Here is a 13,846-nt window from a genome sequence, read left to right on the forward strand (position 1 = left end):
CAGGACAGCTGATGTAAGAGGAGTCAGATCACATTCATCAGGAGAGCTGAGGTAAGCGGAGTAAGTTTACATTCATCAGGAGAGCTGAGGTAAGCGGAGTCAGATCACATTCATCAGGAGAGCTGAGGTAAGCGGAGTCAGATTACATTCATTAGGAGAGCTGAGGTAAGAGGAGTCAGATCACATTAATCAGGAGAGCTGAGGTAAGAGGAGTCAGATCACATTCATCAGGAGAGCTGAGGTAAGCGGAGTCAGATCACATTCATCAGGAGAGCTGAGGTAAGCGGAGTCAGATCACATTCATCAGGAGAGCTGAGGTAAGAGGAGTCAGATCACATTCATCAGGAGAGCTGAGGTAAGAGGAGTCAGATCACATTCATCAGGAGAGCTGAAGAAATGGGAGTCAGATTAGATTATATAGATATTAAGATTTAAAGATTTTAAAGTACAAAGTTTTATTGATGCAGTAGCTGTTATAATAATCCATATATTAACTTTTTGAGCATGGAACTGAGACTAAAATTTCCAACTTTAAACCGTGGTGAATCTTGAAACTTTGGAGCACAGACTGAAGTTTGAACTCTTTTTAAAGATGACACTTGGCAGATAAAAAATACTATTTTTTTTAAATTAAATATGTTTTCCAAAATGTGTTTTACTCTGAATCTGTGAGAAAATCAAATCTATAAATCTAAAAAAAAATTGTGTTTCAAATTTGAGGTTGATATCTCAAAAAAATAGCTTTCAGTGAGAATTTTAGGCTGCAATACCAAGCACTGAAGAAATTCGCCTCTCATTCGTTTCCAATGCGCTCATTTTTGACCACGAACAGGACAAGTGTGGATGTTTTTAGAATCATATAACCTTTTTAATCATGTCTATGGTTTTTGTGCCAAAACCTTACCAAGTTTAGTACCATTCTGGAAAAAAAAAATCTTTAAAACCAAATTGTACGATTTTTCGATTAAAAATGAGCAAAAAGCCCCAGAGGATTAAGATTAGACAAAACATGTGGAAACCTCATATGCCTATATTTTACACTGCAGTTGACAGGGATTTGCTATGTAGTTCCTAGGGTGTTCTGTGTGGTTGCTAGGGCTTTGCTGTGTGGTTGCTATTTTTTTCTGTGTGGTTGCTAGGGTGTTCTATGTGGGTTTTTTTTAGAGCGTTTTGTGTGGTTGCTAGGGTGTTGCTGTACAGTTTCTAAGAGTGTTCTGTGTGGTTGCCAGGACATACCTATATGGTTGCTAGGGCATTGCTTTATGGCTGCTAAGACATTGCTATGTGGTTGCTAGGGTCTTCTGGGCGCTTGTTGGGTGTTTGCTAGGTTGTTTGCTGTACGGTTGCTAGGATCTTCTGGGTGGTTGCTAGGTGGTTGTGAGTGTGTTGTGTATGGTTGCTAGGTATTTTCACTGCACTGCAGAGCGACGCAAACGGCCAGCTTTAATAGTTACTGACACTATGAGCACCAGTAATAGTAAAGATTGACTTGACTTAAACTCCATTAACTGTATTAATCATACATTTTAGAACTTTTTTTTTTTGAAAGACAATGTTGACTAAGGGGTTTTTCTGATGCATTTAATCATTTCAGTTTAGGTGTGTCTTTACCTGGATGTTGAACAGTTATAATTGGTTACTGGAATTCAGGGAATCAGTTTTTTGATAGCATATCAAACAGATACTCGTTTCCACGGTAACGTGTTTTTGTAGCATAAGCAGTGATAGAGTTTGATAAACAGGGCAGTGCTGTTGTTTTTATGATTGTTCCAGAGGGAGTTTATGTGTCGCCCCCTTCGTTATTCAATCCAAACACATGAACGGCATGAGCTGTAGACTGAATGTGTCTGTCCTCTGGCACACATGTGAACTTTATCAAGCTCTGACCGTTACCACATGCTCAACAGACGGGTGTAGATTGTGTTCTTGTGTGCATGTGCTTCAACACGAACCCTGACCCAGGATCAGCTTCCCCATCTCATCATGTCTATGACCATGGTTTTTCTTCTCAAAACATTTTTTTGTGAGATTGTTCACCTTTTAAGTTTTATCTTGACATCAACAATTTTATATATATATATATATATATATATATATATATATATATATATATATAAATATATATATATATATATATATATATATATATATATATATATATATATATACAGGTCCTTCTAAAAAAATTAGCATATTGTGATAAAGTTCATTATTTTCCATAATGTAATGATAAAAATTAAACTTTCATATATTTTAGATTCATTGCACACCAACTGAAATATTTCAGGTCTTTTATTGTTTTAATATCTCAAAAAAAATAGCATATTTCATCAGACCAATAAAAAAAGAGTGTTTTTAATACAAAAAAAGTCAACCTTCAAATAATTATGTTCAGTTATGCACTCAATACTTGGTCGGGAATCCTTGAGCAGAAATGACTGCTTCAATGCGGCGTGGCATGGAGGCTTATGGAGCTAGAAATATGAAAAAATTATCTGAATTTGAATTGTATAAATCTGAATAATTGACAAGTGTAATTTAACAAAATTGAATATTATGTTGTATTTTACATAGTCCTGAATGTGATTTTTTTTAAAATGTTGAATATAGAGCATTTGAAATTGAACACATCTGAAATGTTTTTATGTTGAAATTGTATAGACATGTATTTTCAAACAGCAGATATTTTGTTATAAATTAATAGACTGTAAATATTCAGTTTTTGAAAATACAGATTCAAGATTTCAGATGAAGAAGAAATTCAGATCATCAAATTCAATATTCTAAGATTCAGATCGCAGAAATTCAGATCATACAGAAAGTAGGCCAGAGGTCATCAGGGAAGAGTAAAGGATGTCAGAAAAATCCAACAGAGCACCATCTGATCATTGCATTTCCTATTTGTAATGGTATAAAGAGAATAGATCAAACAGCCCTTTTATACTTTTTTATTTATTTTAGATTAATGCACGGAAAAAGAGATTTCGGCTAGATTCTTCATTTTTCGTGTGGTTTACCGCACAATTAAATAAGACAGTAAAAAAAAATTTTTTTTTACTGGAGCAAATAAAAAACCTAATTTCGTGCATTTATTGAGCAGAGTTGAAAGTGTCCCACTGTGTGAGTTTGCACCTGTCCGTCCAGCTCTGGGGTCGTTCACTCATGATGGGCGATTCGTCCATGCCTTTGAAACGTACTCTCATCATGTTACTAACACTTGCCGTCTAACGTGTGTCCACAAACAAAATCTGATGCAGATAGAGATGTAGTTTTACCGCACAGCTGCTGTGAATGTCTGCAGACAGCTGTTCAAACCCGAGGAGAGACACCCGTGACCCGTCTGCGGCGGCGTCTTCACCTTCGGACCGCTGAAGAACAACTGCGCACAATCGCTGCAGGAAAAAGTATTTTTTAAAAGAAGATTACTGGAGTATGTTACGTGTCTTTCTACTTCAAAACTTCATGTTTAATTCAGTATGTTAATTTGTAATCATTTGTAAAATTTACTAGCAACCTCTGAGTAGAAATTGTTTCTACATCAATTGTATCCAATTCTGACATAAAAATATATTCAGCATAAAGTCTGGACCAGCTTGATCCAGCCAAGAACCTCCAAGAAGTGTCCATTTTGTTAGTTACTTTTTATGGAATGTGATCTTGCGTCACTTATGCATTACTCCCTAAAAAGTTACTCATTGGCGTTATTTAGGTACTTTTTTGGAAAGTAATGTTACATTCATTTCGCATAACTTTTTCTCACCTGGGCTAAGCTTTTTTTTTTTTTTTATTGTTTTATTTTTTTTTTTATGGTAAAGGTCCTTTCTCACCCAAAGAAACGAGTAACCCTCAGGATGAAGGAAATGCCAATCCAAGCCTATACAGTAGAGGGCGCCGCTCAAACAAACCTTTCAGCTGTGCTGACATTCTGAACAACAGAAGAATAGGACGCAGGAGAAGAAAGTTCTTTAGCAATAAAAACACAAATGATGTTTAATGAAACCATTTTATTTGTATGGTTGAATTTGATCATTGAACGTCAAGCAAAGACATTGGTAAACAATAATTGGTTAATAACAATTAGTTAATTGGTTTTTATCTATTCTTTTTTATCTGCATTTCTTTCTCGTTTTCCAGCTCAAATATCTTAAGATTCTTAAATCAAGATACATTTACTGGAGAAGCAAAACAACTACAGATATTAAGTGTTTTCTGATCAAAATGAAGTGAGTTTGTGCTTAAATCGTTGAGAACAAATATCTACCAGTGGGGTCAGGAAAAGTTAATTCAAAGAGTGCAAACAAAATTACTTTTCTGACCCCACTGGCAGGTATTACTCCACTTAATTTGGACACATTTTTTTAAGAAAACAGGGCAAGTAACACTCAATTAAATGTGAAATGTTGAAGATGTTGAATGATTAGATATTTGTGTTGGAAAACAAGTCCAAAAACAAGAAGATGGACATCATTTTTGCAGTGAACGTAGACTAAATATTTTCCTGCAAGATACTGAAAGGGTCAATCAGGGGGTCAATTATCCACCTCAGCAAGAATCGCAACATATTTCACCCTTCTATTCTCTTTCTTCTCCCTCTTCTCTCTGTTTTTCAGGTGCTGGATTGGTGTCACCGTGGCCCGGAGGTGAATATCGTATTGACGGACAGCTCTAGACGCTGTGGTGAAACCCTCAATCATTTTTTACGCATCACTTTAACAACTGAAGGTACGGCTTTTCACCACAGCAAGAAGACGTGGCAGAGAATAGAAAGAAAGAGAAAGAGCTTTCAAAAGAGAAATGGGATCCCTGTGCTTCACAAAAGGGAATTCGCTTAAAGGTATCATTATTCCTAGAGAAAGAGCCGGGTCTCCAAAAAGCAGATGAGACTTTAGCGTCGTAGCCTGAGGCCAAACGCACAAAAAAAGACCACAAGAAGGTGTAGATGGGCCGGATCGGGACACATGTCCCAGCTGGGACGCCTTTGCTCGCCGCGCTTTGGTGTCTCATCCGATTACATGCGGCTCCGTAACGGCATTGTACTGTACGTGGGCGAGAAGATGAAAGATTTAAGAGAAATGAAGGTAGTTAGAGATGCTTTATGATATTGATGGATCGTTTTGCTGTAACGGGCAAGATAAAGCTTATCAAATGGCTTCTACTTTAGTCACAATTTTATAGAGTAAGTTATTGGTTTGTGTGGCCTGTGTGATGAGGTGGAAATTATTTTCAACATTTTTTTAATCTAAAGGTTTTTTTTTAAGGAAGTGTCTTCTGCTCATCACAATTGGTTTAAGCAAAAATACTGTAAAAAAGTGAGATATTTTTGAAATGTAATTTATTCCTGTGATCAATACTTTATTTATAATCATTACTCCAGTCTTCAGTGTCACATGATCCTTCACTAATCACTCTCAGATGAGGATCTGATGCTCAAGAAATATTTATGATTATTATCAGAGTTGAAAACACTTCATATTTTTGTGGAAACCAGATCTAAAGAACAGCATTAATTTGAAATATAATCTTTTGTAGCATTATGAATGTCTTTACTCACTTTACTATCATTTTTGATCAATTTAAAGCGTGAAAAAGTTTTTGAATGCTACAAGAAATTAATTATACATCACAATATAGACAGTACAAAGCAACTAGGCCATGACTTTCTAATCATTTAAAGCCAAAAACTGATTTTCATAATTTCATAAAGTGCTGTTAACATAGAGAAAACTAGAGATGTTTAAAGATCTCGGCCCGTATTCATCTTAGAATTACTTACAAAAACACTGCTAAGAATTGACTTACATTGACTGGCGCTTAAAGTTAGTTATCAAGCATCCCAATCATACTTTAAGTGTAGGCAGTGTAGGATTAAATCTTAAGTGTCATTCCTAAAGTTGATTTACAACACTTCGCTGTGCCACAAACGGGATTTTGGATGATGTCATAGGCATGAACCAATCACTGAATAGATGTCCATATTTAAGAATATTCTCAGATAAATTCACATTGCATGGTGAAGTTCCTAAAAGGAGTTTACATCCAACACACATTTGACAAAAAATAATTTTGAAGAGAATACGTTATAATATACACAAATGAAATGAAAGTCCATGTTTTCATCCATGTCTTAATTACAATTTTTAAACTGGTGTGCTGTTTACTGACCTGCCTATATATAGCCTAGATTTTTTTATATATATAATCAGCCACCATGGATTCTCAAAGGAAACCGAACTGATAGGAGGAAGAAGCGATCGCTACTGCTTGCTGAATTAGTCGAACCGTTTTTTTTAAATTATAAAACCCAACATTAACCAGCTCTGAAAAAGATGATGTCTGCTCTGTCCAAACGATATCGTTTGATTAACTGCTTTGAGTAAATTTCATGAATTCTCAGCACTTAAAGGGGTACTTCAGCGCTGGGAAGATGAAGCTGTATTTAATTTAAACTGGGTCGTCAATGTAGTAGAAATGTGAAATTATTTTTGAATTTGGTGCTTTCTAGACTGAGAAAAGACAGAAAATGTATTTTTGTCTCATGGGGATGAAAGACTACAATTCCCAGAATGCTTCGCTGCCCTGTGAGGCCAAAGCCACCAACTTGTTTACTGTGACTGAGTTAGAGAAGACACTACAATTAAAAACTGAACGTGTGTGTTCAATATAATGAGTGAGTCGCCGCGCGAGTCTCACAGCACTGAGCACTAACTGCAGGAGTGAGATAAATGAGCTGATGAGCTCTCGTGATGAGAGCTGAGGTAATCGAGACTACACTCGCGGCATACATTCACAACGCCAGTTCAGTCTGGTGCGTTTCAGTTCATGCCTTTGCAAGCGCAAACTTTCATAGAAATTAATTTGAGAAGTTAAAAGACTGACATTGCTCACCATATCTCCGTTTAAATGAGTGCCTGTAGCTGAGCTGAGCTGTGAGTGTGATCTCCATCCTCATGAGCGGGTTCAAGACATGCGGAAATGGCTCCCTCTGCTGGCTGTAGTCTTTAGCCTTTGGCCAAACATTCCTCCAATGATGCAAATATCGTCAATTTGCATCATAGGAGGAATTTTTCCAGAAATAAAATGCATAAATCTCTTGTCTCAGGGGGATATGAGGGGGAACGCACAATCATTTGAATATACTCCAGGGTTTCTACTGATACAAAGCCATATGCTAATCGCTGCAGTAACCCTTAAAGACTAAAATAGCACTATGAGAAGCTTGATAAATACGGGCCCTGGTGTAGCAACTTGTTTGAAACATAGCATAAAGTCTCATATGTAACATTCATATTTTAATAAAAATGAATGCAATGAAACTGGGGAACGCATGAACTGATCAAACGAGTAGGTATCTTGAATGCAATATAAGGGTCTGTTCACACTGAACGCCTTTCCATTCCACGACGCAGCTTTTCCATATTTTTTCAGTGTAAAGACGGTCGTGCATTTTAAATGTGCATTCTGTGTGAACTGTGAGTAACCGTGAGCATTGGGTAAACTGTCACTTTACCCAATGCATTCATGCAAAATGCATTAAATTGTTAACCAGTGTTGCAATTTTGAATAAATTAAAAATGTTACAGAAAGAGACTTTGTTCTATTCTTAGAAATGCATGTTGCCTAGACCACATGGATCGTGTGCGCAGATGCTCCAGCACTACATTCAGTCTGGAATATTTATGTTTATACTGTTTATGATGAGAGAAACAACTCTAAGCAACATGCCTGCTGTAAAATATGTAATTTTCAACAGCTTTAATACGGTTCTGTGGCCGATGCATAACATTTTTGTGTGTCCGTTTCAGTGATGGTCGGCTGTAATGCTTAACGGGGAAGTAAACAAGACCCGGGCGTCCCATTGCCAGAGCAGAGCGGCTGTTCCAGGTGGAGATGCCAAGCTGTGCTAATCTGAGGTACACACACACACACACATTCATGCAACGCATGCACGCACGCACACACACACACATGTACTCACACACACAGACACTCACTCACACACACATTCGCGCAACACACACACACACAGGCACTCACACTTCACGCAACATACACACACAAACACACACACTCACTCACTCACTCACTCACTCACTCACTCACTCAAACACACACTCACGCAACACAAATACAACTCACTCACTCACACACACACACACACACACACACACACACACACACACACACACACAGTCACACACACACTAACTCACTCAAACACACATTCACGCAACACGAACTCTTCCACACACTACTCCACACACACACACACACACACACACACACACACACACACACACTCTCTTGCAGACACACACATACACTCACTCACTCAAATACACACTTATGCAGCATACACACACACACACACACACACCCCACAGTGTTTTTCACAGCTGTGGTGAATTACTTCAGACCACCAACACATGCTGTTGCTCCACACTCTCGTTTGCGTGTTGTTTCTGTGTGTCCACATGAGGGCAGTGACAAACAGTTGAAGGAAATCCATCACCAGTCTTCCTGTTTATGGCTCTGTTCCAAAACCCAGTGACAGGCAGCTGCCCTCAAACTGAAACATTTTATTTAATATACAATGTAAAACATACAGTGGATTTACTTGAAACAATTATCTCTCAGACATTGCTTGTAAAATTCATGAATAATTACAAAAAAACACCAATTAACATTCTATATATAAAATACATAAAAAATACAATATATAATTTACACAGTTTTATATATGAATTAAAATATAAAATATAATATATGCACTGTGTGTTCTGACAGCTTTCTATCAGAACCAGCATTAACTTCTGGAGCAGTTTGAGCTCCAGTAGCTCGTCTGTTTGATCGGACCCCACGGGCCAGCCTTCGCTCCCCACGGTCATCAATGAGCCTTGGCCGCCCATGACCCTGTGGCCGGTTCTCCACTGGTCCTTCCTTGGAGCACTTTTGATAGATACTGACCACTGCAGACCGGGAACAGCCCACAAGAGCTGCAGTTTTGGAGATGCTCTGACCCAGTCGTCTAGCCGTCACAATCTGGCCAAACTCGCTCAAATCCTTACGCTTGCCCATTTCTCCTGCTTCACACACATCAACTCTGAGGAATAAATGTTCACTTGCTGCCTAATATATCCCACCCACTAACAGGAGCCGTGATGAAGAGATCATCAGTGTTATTCACTTCACCGGTCATATACTATATATATATTTTTTTTATCAACTTGCTTTTTATTATTAGTAATTTTTTCAAGTATTTTTCACAGAGCTTGTCACAATGCATTTTGGGACTGTCTTATAGTATATGAGATGTAAGCATACATATATAATTTTGGAACTGTCTTTGAGTCAGGAGCACATTTATGATGCCTTAAAATGCTGCCTACGTAGGGAGAGCACTAGGTTTTAGAACAGACACATTGTTATGGTGATCCACCTGTAATCAAGACGATCTGTTATTGATTATCTGTTCATCTATAACAGACAAAACATAGTTTTGTCAATTGCTTTATTGATTCAGCTTTAAGCTTTTACATTTTAAATAGAAGATCAAGTTTAGTTTATGACAGACTTTTTGACTTTTACTTAAGGTCGTTGAGTGGTGTGTGTGTGTGGTGTGTGTGTGTTTAGATGAAATAGAAACATTGCCGCTGACCTGTGGGTTCATGCGAATGCCAGGGTTCACTGCGGGTCACGTCTAGGGTTGATGAGTCGTGGAATGTGTTCGAGTCGCCCCGAGCTCAGAGTACAAAGGTTCAGGATCTTAAATATGTCATTCATATAGTTTAAATAGTGGAGCCGCGTGTGCAATTTGAGACTGTCATCTCCAATTCTGCTGCTGTGAAGAGCTCAGAGAAGAGCCTTTACACGCCTCGGCAATAACAACAGTCTGAAGCGTCGGCGCAGACGTCTGGCGGCCACTAGAGGGCTCTGCTTAAAGTCCATTGAGGATTGAATACAGCTGTTCTAACTAGGGCTGGATTTACTAAACACCGTGAGAGCACAATTCAATAAAATATCTAAAGTCTAGAGTTTTCTTCAGTGCTGTGGCATCTGACAACCCAGATGCCGAGATACTACTGACTTCGTGATTGGTCGATAGGTGGAGGGCGGAGCTTCAGGCCAAAACACAACATGACAACATCAACATCAGATGAGGGCTGCAACAACAACTTTTAAATGATAATATCCTGGCTGGACTACTGTTGTCAGTGATATAAATATTTAAAAATTAACACGATTTATTAATGTCTACTCTAGTGACATATCAGGGCCATTTGAAGATTCATTGAAATACATTTCTTACATACAGTTCCTTTAATACTCTTTCTTTTGTCCCAACTGGGATAAAGGATGTGGAATTTTTAAAGAGTTTAATGTAAAGAGTTTAATTAAATGTACATACATTTTGGTTGCATTTGTAAGTTAATAAAAAAGTATTGGGTGAATAAAATTGTATTGTATTAATTGTAGTTTTATCACAGAATATTTTGAGGGATCAGCACATATCGCATAGATCGTATCACGATGAAATGTCTAATTTACACCCATATTTCTTACATTTTAAATATAAATAAGCTGTTGTAATGTTGCTATGTATGTTTAACCTGATATTTATTATGGATTAAATGCAGTTTTCATGTCCACTTAAAGACAAACTTAATGCATTGTAAAAATAATTTGTTGGTTTTACCCAAAGTAACCGTGTTGCTATATATATATATATATTTATATGTATGTATTCTTAGATATAACATCATATAAGGGTTAAGGGTTATATTAAGGGTAACATTAAGGGTAACATCATATATACTATACTTAGGAGATAAGACAATCCCAAAATGCATTGTGACAAGCTCTGTGAAAAATACTTAAAAAGCAAGTTGATGAAAAAATAAATAAATATATATATATACACAGACCGGTGAAGTGAATAACACTGATGATCTCATCATCACGGCTCCTGTTAGTGGGTGGGATATATTAGGCAGCAAGTGAACATTTTGTCCTCAGAGTTGATGTGTGTGAAGCAGGAGAAATGGGCAAGCGTAAGGATTTGAGCGAGTTTGGCCAGATTGTGACGGCTAGACGACTGGCTCAGAGCATCTCCAAAACTGCAGCTCTTGTGGGCTGTTCCCGGTCTGCAGTGGTCAGTATTTATCAAAAGTAAAAAAACTGAGCGTCTGTGGATGTGCTGAACAAACTAGTCCGATCCATGGAGGCCCCACCTCGCAACTTACAGGACTTAAAGGATCTGCTGCTAACATCTTGGTGCCAGATACCACAGCATACCTTCAGGGATCTAGTGGAGTTTGTAGAGTAGAGTATTTTGAGTTTTGTAGATTACAGTACATAGAGTTTTGTAGAGTATTTTTAGTTTTGTAGAGTACAGTATATAGAGTTTTGTAGAGTACAGTATATAGAGTTTTGTAGAGTATATTGAGTTTTGTAGAGTACAGTACGTAGAGTTTTGTAGAGTATTTTTTAGTTTTGTAGAGTACAGTATGTAGAGTACAGTATGTAGAGTTTTGTAGAGTATATTGAGTTTTGTAGAGTACAGTATTTTGAGTTTTGTAAAGTACAGTACATAGAGTTTTGTAGAGTACAGTATATAGAGTTTTGTAGAGTACAGTATGTAGTTTTGTAGAGTATATTGAGTTTTGTAGAGTACAGTATTTTGAGTTTTGTAGAGTACAGTATATAGAGTTTTGTAGAGTATATTGAGTTTTGTAGAGTACAGTATTTTGAGTTTTGTAGAGTACAGTATTTTGAGTTTTGTAGAGTACAGTATATTGAGTTTTGTAGAGTACAGTAAGTAGAGTTTTGTAGAGTACAGTATATAGAGTTTTGTAGAGTACAGTATGTAGAGTTTTGTAGAGTATATTGAGTTTTGTAGAGTACAGTATGTAGAGTTTTGTAGAGTACAGTACATAGAGTTTTGTAGAGTACAGTATGTAGAGTTTTGTAGAGTACAGTATGTAGAGTTTTGTAGAGTACAGTATATAGAGTTTTGTAGAGTAGAGTATTTTGAGTTTTGTAGATTACAGTATGTAGAGTTTTGTAGATTACAGTATGTAGAGTTTTGTAGAGTACAGTATATAGAGTTTTGTAGAGTACAGTATATAGAGTTTTGTAGAGTACAGTATATAGAGTTTTGTAGAGTAGAGTATTTTGAGTTTTGTAGAGTACAGTATATAGAGTTTTGTAGAGTACAGTATGTAGAGTTTTGTAGAGTATATTGAGTTTTGTAGAGTACAGTATGTAGAGTTTTGTAGAGTACAGTACATAGAGTTTTGTAGAGTACAGTATGTAGAGTTTTGTAGAGTATATAGTTTTGTAGAGTATTTTGAGTTTTGTAGAGTACAGTATGTAGAGTTTTGTAGAGTATATAGAGTTTTGTAGAGTATATTGAGTTTTGTAGAGTACAGTATGTAGAGTTTTGTAGTGTATATAGTTTTGTAGAGTATTTTGAGTTTTGTAGAGTGCAGTATGTAGAGTTTTGTAGAGTATATAGAGTTTTGTAGAGTACAGTATTTTGAGTTTTGTAAAGTACAGTATTTTAAATTTTGTAGAGTACAGTATGTAGAGTTTTGTAGAGTACAGTATGTAGAGTTTTGTAGAGTACAGTATGTAGAGTTTTGTAGAGTACAGTATTTTGAGTTTTGTAGAGTACAGTATGTAGAGTTTTGTAGAGTATTTTGAGTTTTGTAGAGTACAGTATATTGAGTTTTGTAGAGTACAGTATTTTGAGTTTTGTAGAGTACAGTATTTTGAGTTTTGTAGAGTACAGTATGTAGAGTTTTGTAGAGTATTTTGAGTTTTGTAGAGTACAGTATGTTGAGTTTTGTAGAGTACAGTATTTTGAGTTTTGTAGAGTACAGTATTTTGAGTTTTGTAGAGTACAGTATTTTGAGTTTTGTAGAGTACAGTATTTTGAGTTTTGTAGAGTACAGTATGTTGAGTTTTGTAGAGTACAGTATTTTGAGTTTTGTAGAGTACAGTATTTTGAGTTTTGTAGAGTACAGTATTTTGAGTTTTGTAGAGTACAGTATATAGAGTTTTGTAGAGTACAGTATTTTGAGTTTTGTAGAGTACAGTATATAGAGTTTTGTAGAGTACAGTATATAGAGTTTTGTAGAGTATTTTGAGTTTTGTAGAGTACAGTATATAGAGTTTTGTAGAGTACAGTATATAGAGTTTTGTAGAGTATTTTGAGTTTTGTAGAGTACAGTATATTGAGTTTTGTAGAGTACAGTATATAGAGTTTTGTAGAGTACAGTATATTGAGTTTTGTAGAGTACAGTATATAGAGTTTTGTAGAGTATTTTGAGTTTTGTAGAGTACAGTATTTTGAGTTTTGTAGAGTACAGTATTTTGAGTTTTGTAGAGTACAGTATTTTGAGTTTTGTAGAGTACAGTATGTAGAGTTTTGTAGAGTATTTTGAGTTTTGTAGAGTACAGTATGTTGAGTTTTGTAGAGTACAGTATTTTGAGTTTTGTAGAGTACAGTATTTTGAGTTTTGTAGAGTACAGTATTTTGAGTTTTGTAGAGTACAGTATTTTGAGTTTTGTAGAGTACAGTATATAGAGTTTTGTAGAGTATTTTGAGTTTTGTAGAGTACAGTATATTGAGTTTTGTAGAGTACAGTATATAGAGTTTTGTAGAGTACAGTATATAGAGTTTTGTAGAGTACAGTATATTGAGTTTTGTAGAGTACAGTATATAGAGTTTTGTAGAGTACAGTATATAGAGTTTTGTAGAGTACAGTATATAGAGTTTTGTAGAGTACAGTATATAGAGTTTTGTAGAGTATTTTGAGTTTTGTAGAGTACAGTATATAGAGTT

At 36.2% G+C, this 13,846-nt stretch overlaps 1 protein-coding gene across 2 annotated transcripts in view; it reads left to right on the forward strand.

Moving 5' to 3' along the window:
• Nucleotides 1–4,488: 4,488 nt before the first annotated feature.
• Nucleotides 4,489–13,846, forward strand: part of opn4xa (opsin 4xa) — a 94,729-nt gene continuing 85,371 nt past the window's right edge. For both annotated transcript variants that reach the window (XM_067433738.1, XM_067433739.1), the window contains exons 1-2: nt 4,489–4,722; nt 7,803–7,910. The gene's annotated coding sequence lies outside the window, so the exon portion shown is untranslated. The remainder of the gene's footprint in view (nt 4,723–7,802; nt 7,911–13,846) is intronic.

The sequence above is a fragment of the Pseudorasbora parva genome, chromosome 23 (assembly GCF_024679245.1).
Source record: "Pseudorasbora parva isolate DD20220531a chromosome 23, ASM2467924v1, whole genome shotgun sequence".
NCBI lineage: Eukaryota > Metazoa > Chordata > Actinopteri > Cypriniformes > Gobionidae > Pseudorasbora > Pseudorasbora parva.